Genomic DNA, 6613 nt, shown 5'->3' with positions numbered 1-6613 from the left:
TGGTATTACAGATAGGATTTAGGAGTCGTTTCAAGTCGGTTTCTGTAGGGTTAGATGAAGATTATAGAAGCTTTGAACACTGTATCTAGGTCACACTTCCTCAGTTCGAATTATAGATAGGAATTAGTCGTTTCAAGGCTCTCAGGGTTTCAAGGCAAGGTTTCAAGGCTGTTTTTTAGAGTTAGAGAATAACTGAAGAAGCCTTGAATACTGTTATTATCACCTAGAGAGTAAGTTCAGTTAGTAGTTAGTAATACAGATGGGATTTGATCGTCATTCAAAGGTTTTTAAGGTTTCAAGGCAAGATTTCAGGACTCGTTTTAAGAGTGGATGACATTTAAAGAAGACTTAAATACTGCTTTACCACCTAGAGAGTAAGTTAAGGTCTTCATTTAGGTGTTGCCTTTTAAAGTTTCAAGGCAAACTTTCAAGGCTCGTTTTTGGGGTTAGTTAATACTGAAAGAAGACTTGATTATCATTTTATCACCTAGAGAGTAAGTTCAGGTCTCCATTTAGTTGTTGCCTTTTAAAGTTTCAAGGCAAGCTTTCAAGGCTCGTTTTTGGGGTTAGATAATACTGAAAGAAGATTTGATTATCATATTATCACCTAGAGAGTAAGTTCAGGTCTCCACTGTAGTGTCAAAGCGGGTTTCAGAAATACATACAAGGGTTCGAAGATTACCTGAGCGTCGTTACATCACCTGCAGCTCACGAGGGTCTTAATTGAGGTGTTAGGGTGCTTAAAGAACACCTGAGTGCCTTTACATTACCTAGCGATTTATGAAGTTAATTAACACTTCCCATGAACATTCCGCGTCGATTTAGTGCTCCTCGTCCTTTTATGGCCCTCCTTTTTCGCGGTTTTGCTATTTTTCTATTTAATTTCATCTTTATTTTCACATTTTTCCTTTTCCTTTCCTTCTTCTCGTTCGCCTCTTCTTCCTTCTCCTCCTTCTCTGTATCCTTCATCTTCTTTATTTCTTTTTCCTTTACTTTCACCTTTCTTCTTCCCCTCCTCTTCTTCCTTCTCCTTCTTCTTCTCATTCTCTTTTTTCTTCTTCTGCCTTCTCCTCCTCCTTTTTCTTCTTCTTTTTCTTCTCCTCCTCTTCCTCCTATTCTTTCTCCTTCTCCTCTTCCTCCTTTTTTCTTCCTCCTCCTTCTCCTCTTCCTCCTCCTTTGCCTCACTTCAATAAACCAAGAAAGTATAATAAAAGATTCCTGCTTCGCAATTACGAGGAGAGCCTTACTTCACCCCCCTCCTTCCTCCCTCTCTCTCCCCACTCCACCTCCTCCTCCACCTCCACTTACTCCTCCTCCTCCTCCTCCACCGTTCCGCTCATCCCCAACCGCACGCAACCCAATATATCGACAAAATAACGGAAGGAATAATCACGGGCCGCTAAAGGGAAGCGAGCGAAGAAAGGAAAAAACAAGCTAGTGCCCCCTGAAATAAGTTATCACGCGGGACGGTTCGGCGCGAGGTAATTTCGGCCCGGCGTGACATTTTCCCGACGCCCGACGACACCGAACGCTCCCGGAAGCAGCACATCAGCGCGCGGCATGATTCATTACTCGGAAGACAATGGCGGTGAATAAAAGATGCTTAATTATGTATCACCAGACTCGTAAGACAAAAGGCCTCCATTATTCAGTGCGGACGAAGCCACAGCGGCCTTCAAGGGGGGGAATGGGGAGCACGTTGACCCACCCCTCATACGTCCACCCACCCCTCACACGTCCACCCACCCCTCACCATGTCGCCCCACCAATTCACCCATCCCCCTCACCGTCCCGCCATATCATCCACCCACAAGTCCACGCATTCATCCACTTCCCACCCACCCATCCGCAATCAGTATTAAAACATCAGTAACATCATTAAAAAAGAAATATAATACCTCTCCCTTTTTCTTTCGATTTTATAAGTATTTAAAACAAAAGATAAAAATGTGCATCGGCCGGGAATCGAACCCGGGCCTCCCGCGTGGCAGGCGAGAATTCTACCACTGAACCACCGATGCTTAAAGACACCTGGATTGTGCATCGTAATAGTGAAAGCCAAAGCTATGAATAAAAAGTTAAAAGAATAGACAAAAGTGTGCATCGGCCGGGAATCGAACCCGGGCCTCCCGCGTGGCAGGCGAGAATTCTACCACTGAACCACCGATGCTTAGGAACATCTGGATTGTGCATCGTAATAGTGAAAGCCAAAGCTATGAATAAAAAGCTAAAAGAATAGACAAAAGTGTGCATCGGCCGGGAATCGAACCCGGGCCTCCCGCGTGGCAGGCGAGAATTCTACCACTGAACCACCGATGCTTGAATATCACTCGAAAATTGCTCTATTTATACATGGTGTTATAAAATATATATTGTTTTTGGAAAAGTAAAAATATATGATTGATAAGATAAATGTATTGAGGCAGAAGAACGATATATGACAAACACAACTTTTTGACTTGCATGTCTTTTGCTGTTTTAATTACAATAAATAACAGTAACAAAAACATAATGCTTTAAGTGACACCAGTAACATAAAAAATAACAACTATAATTTAGTATCTGACTATACTAAAAAATCAAAATATAGATACGACGAAAGCCGGGGAGTTGGATGACCCGCCCGGCCAGGTGGCGGGAGCCTCAGCGGCGGGGCGACAGTCTCCGGTCACCGCGAGGAGCTGTGCGGAGGAACGCCGGAGAAGGGAGATATTTTGATGATTATAATAAAACGATTATAGCAATAAATGTGAAAAAGGCTTATACCACTTTTTATGAACACAAAATGATCGGAAATCAATGGAGTAATACTTTGAGAGCAAAACACGACGTTTGAGCAAAGAGTAATCGCACACTTAAACCTCATATAAATGAAAAATAATACATAAAAGATGATCTTTTGTGTGAAACTAAAAATACGTATACGATATATTAAATATTATCTACTATAATCTACTTTTATAAATGAATACAACGTGATTGATTGTTAAGTCCTCACCTGTGCAATTTGCTGTGGCGCGGCGCATCAGGCGGCGACAGGTGTGGCACCTGTGTCATTCTGATTATAGCAATCGCCAACGTCATGTATCTGCTCCTGATCATTCCGTTACCGCATCCTCTCCTGATCTTCACTCCCGATTCCCCGCGCAATTTCGTAGGTAAACAACCCGTCCGTCCCTACATCCCACCACGAGCGAGCGACACAGCGCCGCTACCTTCCTCCGCACGACCAACAAGAAGTAGGAAACCATAAGGAACGCCGCCACATCAACGCCAAGGCCCGCGCGGTGATCACGCGAAAATGAAAGTGTGGGTTTTCTGACACATCACACACGTCTTCTGGGTTAACAGACTATAAAACATAACGGGTAAAGAGCAGGAGGAGGAGGAGGAGGAGGAGGAGGCGGGAAGGAGAAGTAACTGACCTTCGCGCCTCACTGCATGCCTCAGAACACCTCCGGCAACATACCTGAAAAGAGAAAAAAGCACCGTCATGACATGGTAAAGACTCTCTCTCTCTCTCTCTCTCTCTCTCTCTCTCAAGCTATGTAGCTAATGATCACTTCCAAGGTAGATGTATTGAATGACATTAGAAGCATCACCACCACCACCACCACCACCACACTGTCAACACCATAGCACCGAGCAACATCCTCTTGTCACACTACACACTACACACACACACACACACACACACGCCGTCCCCCTCCACGCTAAATCTTCACACAATGTTTCTCCGCTGCTTTGGTTACTAATACAACTTTCCCCTTCCTCCTGCTGTTTATTTTTGGCCACTTATCTGCTTTTACATCAATTATTCATGTGTTATTCCAATTACTACTATCATTATTATTATTATTATTATTATTATTATTATTATTATTATTATTATTTGCATTGTTATTATATTATTATTATTAAACATTCAATTGCCTCTATGTTCACATCAAACAAAGCTACCTCTGTAATAGCAAATACACTACTACTACTACTACTACTACCTTTCTTCGACATTTTTCCTTCTAATTTCCCTTCATTTTTTCCCTTCACTCTTCCATCCTTCCTTTCCTTCTATATAACATCATACCTCACTTCCCTTCCTTTTCTTCAGCTTTCCTTCCTTCACTAATTCTTCTCTTCCCTTCCCTCTTCCTTTCTTCTAACTACAACTAACAACTAAACCACTACTACTCCTACTACTACAACAACTACTATACTACCAGGTCGCCCCACTGCCTCATAAGCCCCATAACTATCCATCTAACATCATTACTACAACAACAACAACGTCTATCTCACACCAGCGAAGGCCGGAGGTGTAAGACAGGCAGCCGGGTCGCCCCACTGCCTCATAAGCCGTCCCAGTCAACACAGCTTGGCGGAGATAAACCCTCGGTCGCTCGAGACATGATCAACATATCTCGTGCGGGGTGGAGAGGCTCCCTACGTATGCTAATTAATTCCTACGACTGTAAGGGGAAGAGCGAAGCACCGCCAGGAGAAGGAAGAGGAGGAGGAGGAGGAGGCGATGAAGAAGGAGAGGACTGGATGGGAATGTAGGAAGATAGTGATAATTGGAGGATAAGAAGAAGATGGAAAGACAGTGTGATGAAGGATATGGAAGAGGAGATAGAGGAAGAGAAGACGAAGAGGAAAAAGGAGGAGGACGATAATGGGAATGCAGGAAGATAATGATCGATGAGAAACGAAGAAAAAGAAATAGGGGAAGGAGGACAATATATAATAAATAATGGAGGAAAAGATAAAGAATAATAAGGAGACTGAAGAAAAAAAAGGATTAAAGGAAAATAACGAAGATGAGTGAATGAAGACGAAGGAAAATAATGATAAATAAAAAATAAGGAAGAATAAAGAGATTGAATAAAGAAAAGAGAAGGGAAAGGAAGATGATGTTCAGTGAAGGAAGAGCGATGATAATGACATGGAGGAAAATGATAATGGCTAAAGGAGGAAGGAGAAGAAGAAGGAGGAGGAGGAGGAGGAGGAGAAGGAGGAGGAAGACTAGTCGTTACTTCACATGAGGGAGACTGTTAATACCTCATAATCCAGGACGAGGCGACAGGAAGAGGAGGAGGAAGAGGAGGAAGAAGAGGAAGAGGAAGAGGAAGAGGAAGAGGAGGAGGAAGAAGAGGAGGAGGAGGAGGAGTTGTATCTTCAGGGCCTCGAATGACTACTACTACTACTACTTCTACTACAACAACTACTACTACTACTACTACTACTATTAATACCACCCCAACTCCTCACCCCAAGCCTCTACACACTCCAGATGAATTCCTACGCACCCCAAACAACCTCCCCTCACACCCCCTCTTCACCCCAGGAACCCCCCTTAAACCCCCTCTTCACCCCCTGGACGCCCCCCTTAAGCGACCAAGGTGACCATCCGCTCTCCGTGAAGTGTGCCAAGAGGCTGTTGACCAGTGGCACCAAACGGCACTAACAGGCACTCGTCGGCGCCTTAACGATCACCAGCCGACGACCCAAGTGAGTGTTACGAGGAGGAGGAGGAGGAGGAGGATTGGAAGAAGGGGTCAAGTATAGGATGGCGATGCTAGTTGTGAAGAGGAAGAGGAGAAGGAGGGGGAGAAGGAAGACGAGAAAAAAGAGGATGAAGAAGAGGAGGAGCAGGAGAAAGAGAATAAGGAGAAGAGGAAGATTCGTAAGAGAAGAACTGGAAAAGATATGAGAAGAGGAGGAGGAAGAGGAGGGGGACTGAGAAGACGAGGACGAGGAGAAAGGGGAAGAGAAAGATCTGTAAGTGGAGAAATGGAAACGGGATGAAAAGAGAAGGAGAAGGAAAGGGAGAGAAGAAGAAGGGAAAAGGAGAAACGAAAAGAAAAAGGAGAAGACGGAGAAGGAGACACACAAAGCACTTCCAAAAATGAACCCAAAAAAGAAGAAAAAAAGGGGAAAAACAACAACAACCAATACTTTAAACAACAACAAAAACAAAACCAGTCAACGCTCACCTCAACATAAAACCCAATCAAGAGGAAGAAGAGGAAAAAGAAGAAGAAGAGGAAGAAAATGAAGAGTATATACCTAAACAGAGAGAGATAAAGGTGTAGACAGATAAACACACACACACACACACACACACACACACACACACACACACACACACACACACACAATAACACTCCTTAACACACATCTCCTTAAAGACTAAAATGCATTGCGCAAATCCCCTTAACCACAAAAAATGACGACCACCACAAAACAAGAGAAGAAGGAGAAGTAGGAGGAGGAAAAAAGAGAGAGAAAAAAATGCTAAATCGAAAAGTAAAAGGAAGCAAGAGAATAACAAAAAGGAAAAAAAGGGATCAAAAGGGAGGGGAAAGCAAGCATAAAAGAGGAGGGAGGGGAGGGGAAACTGAGATAGAGAGAGAGAGAGAGGTAGAGAGAGAGGGAGAGGAGTAAGAAAGAGATGATGAAAAATTGAGAGAAAAGAGGGTGAAGCTTAAAGGAGAAGGGAGGAAGAGGAGGAGGAAGAGAGGAGGAGGAGGAAGACGAAGAAGAGGAAAATAAAAAGATGATAGAAGAGATGATAAAAGAGGGGAAAGAATGGAGGATTTAAACACATATTCTT

At 43.4% G+C, this 6613-nt stretch overlaps 3 non-coding genes across 3 annotated transcripts; all 3 read right to left on the bottom strand.

Moving 5' to 3' along the window:
- Positions 1 to 1950: 1950 nt before the first annotated feature.
- Positions 1951 to 2021, bottom strand: Trnag-gcc (transfer RNA glycine (anticodon GCC)). Its single transcript has one exon. It is a non-coding gene; the product is annotated as a tRNA-Gly (tRNA).
- Positions 2022 to 2099: 78 nt separating this feature from the next.
- On the bottom strand, positions 2100 to 2170 carry Trnag-gcc (transfer RNA glycine (anticodon GCC)). The gene has a single exon. It is a non-coding gene; the product is annotated as a tRNA-Gly (tRNA).
- A 78-nt stretch (positions 2171 to 2248) lies between these two features.
- On the bottom strand, positions 2249 to 2319 carry Trnag-gcc (transfer RNA glycine (anticodon GCC)). The gene has a single exon. It is a non-coding gene; the product is annotated as a tRNA-Gly (tRNA).
- Between the last annotated feature and the right edge of the window lie 4294 nt (positions 2320 to 6613).

Source organism: Eriocheir sinensis, chromosome 22 (genome assembly GCF_024679095.1).
Source record: "Eriocheir sinensis breed Jianghai 21 chromosome 22, ASM2467909v1, whole genome shotgun sequence".
Taxonomy (NCBI): domain Eukaryota; kingdom Metazoa; phylum Arthropoda; class Malacostraca; order Decapoda; family Varunidae; genus Eriocheir; species Eriocheir sinensis.
This window is presented reverse-complemented; position numbering and strand designations above follow the sequence as displayed.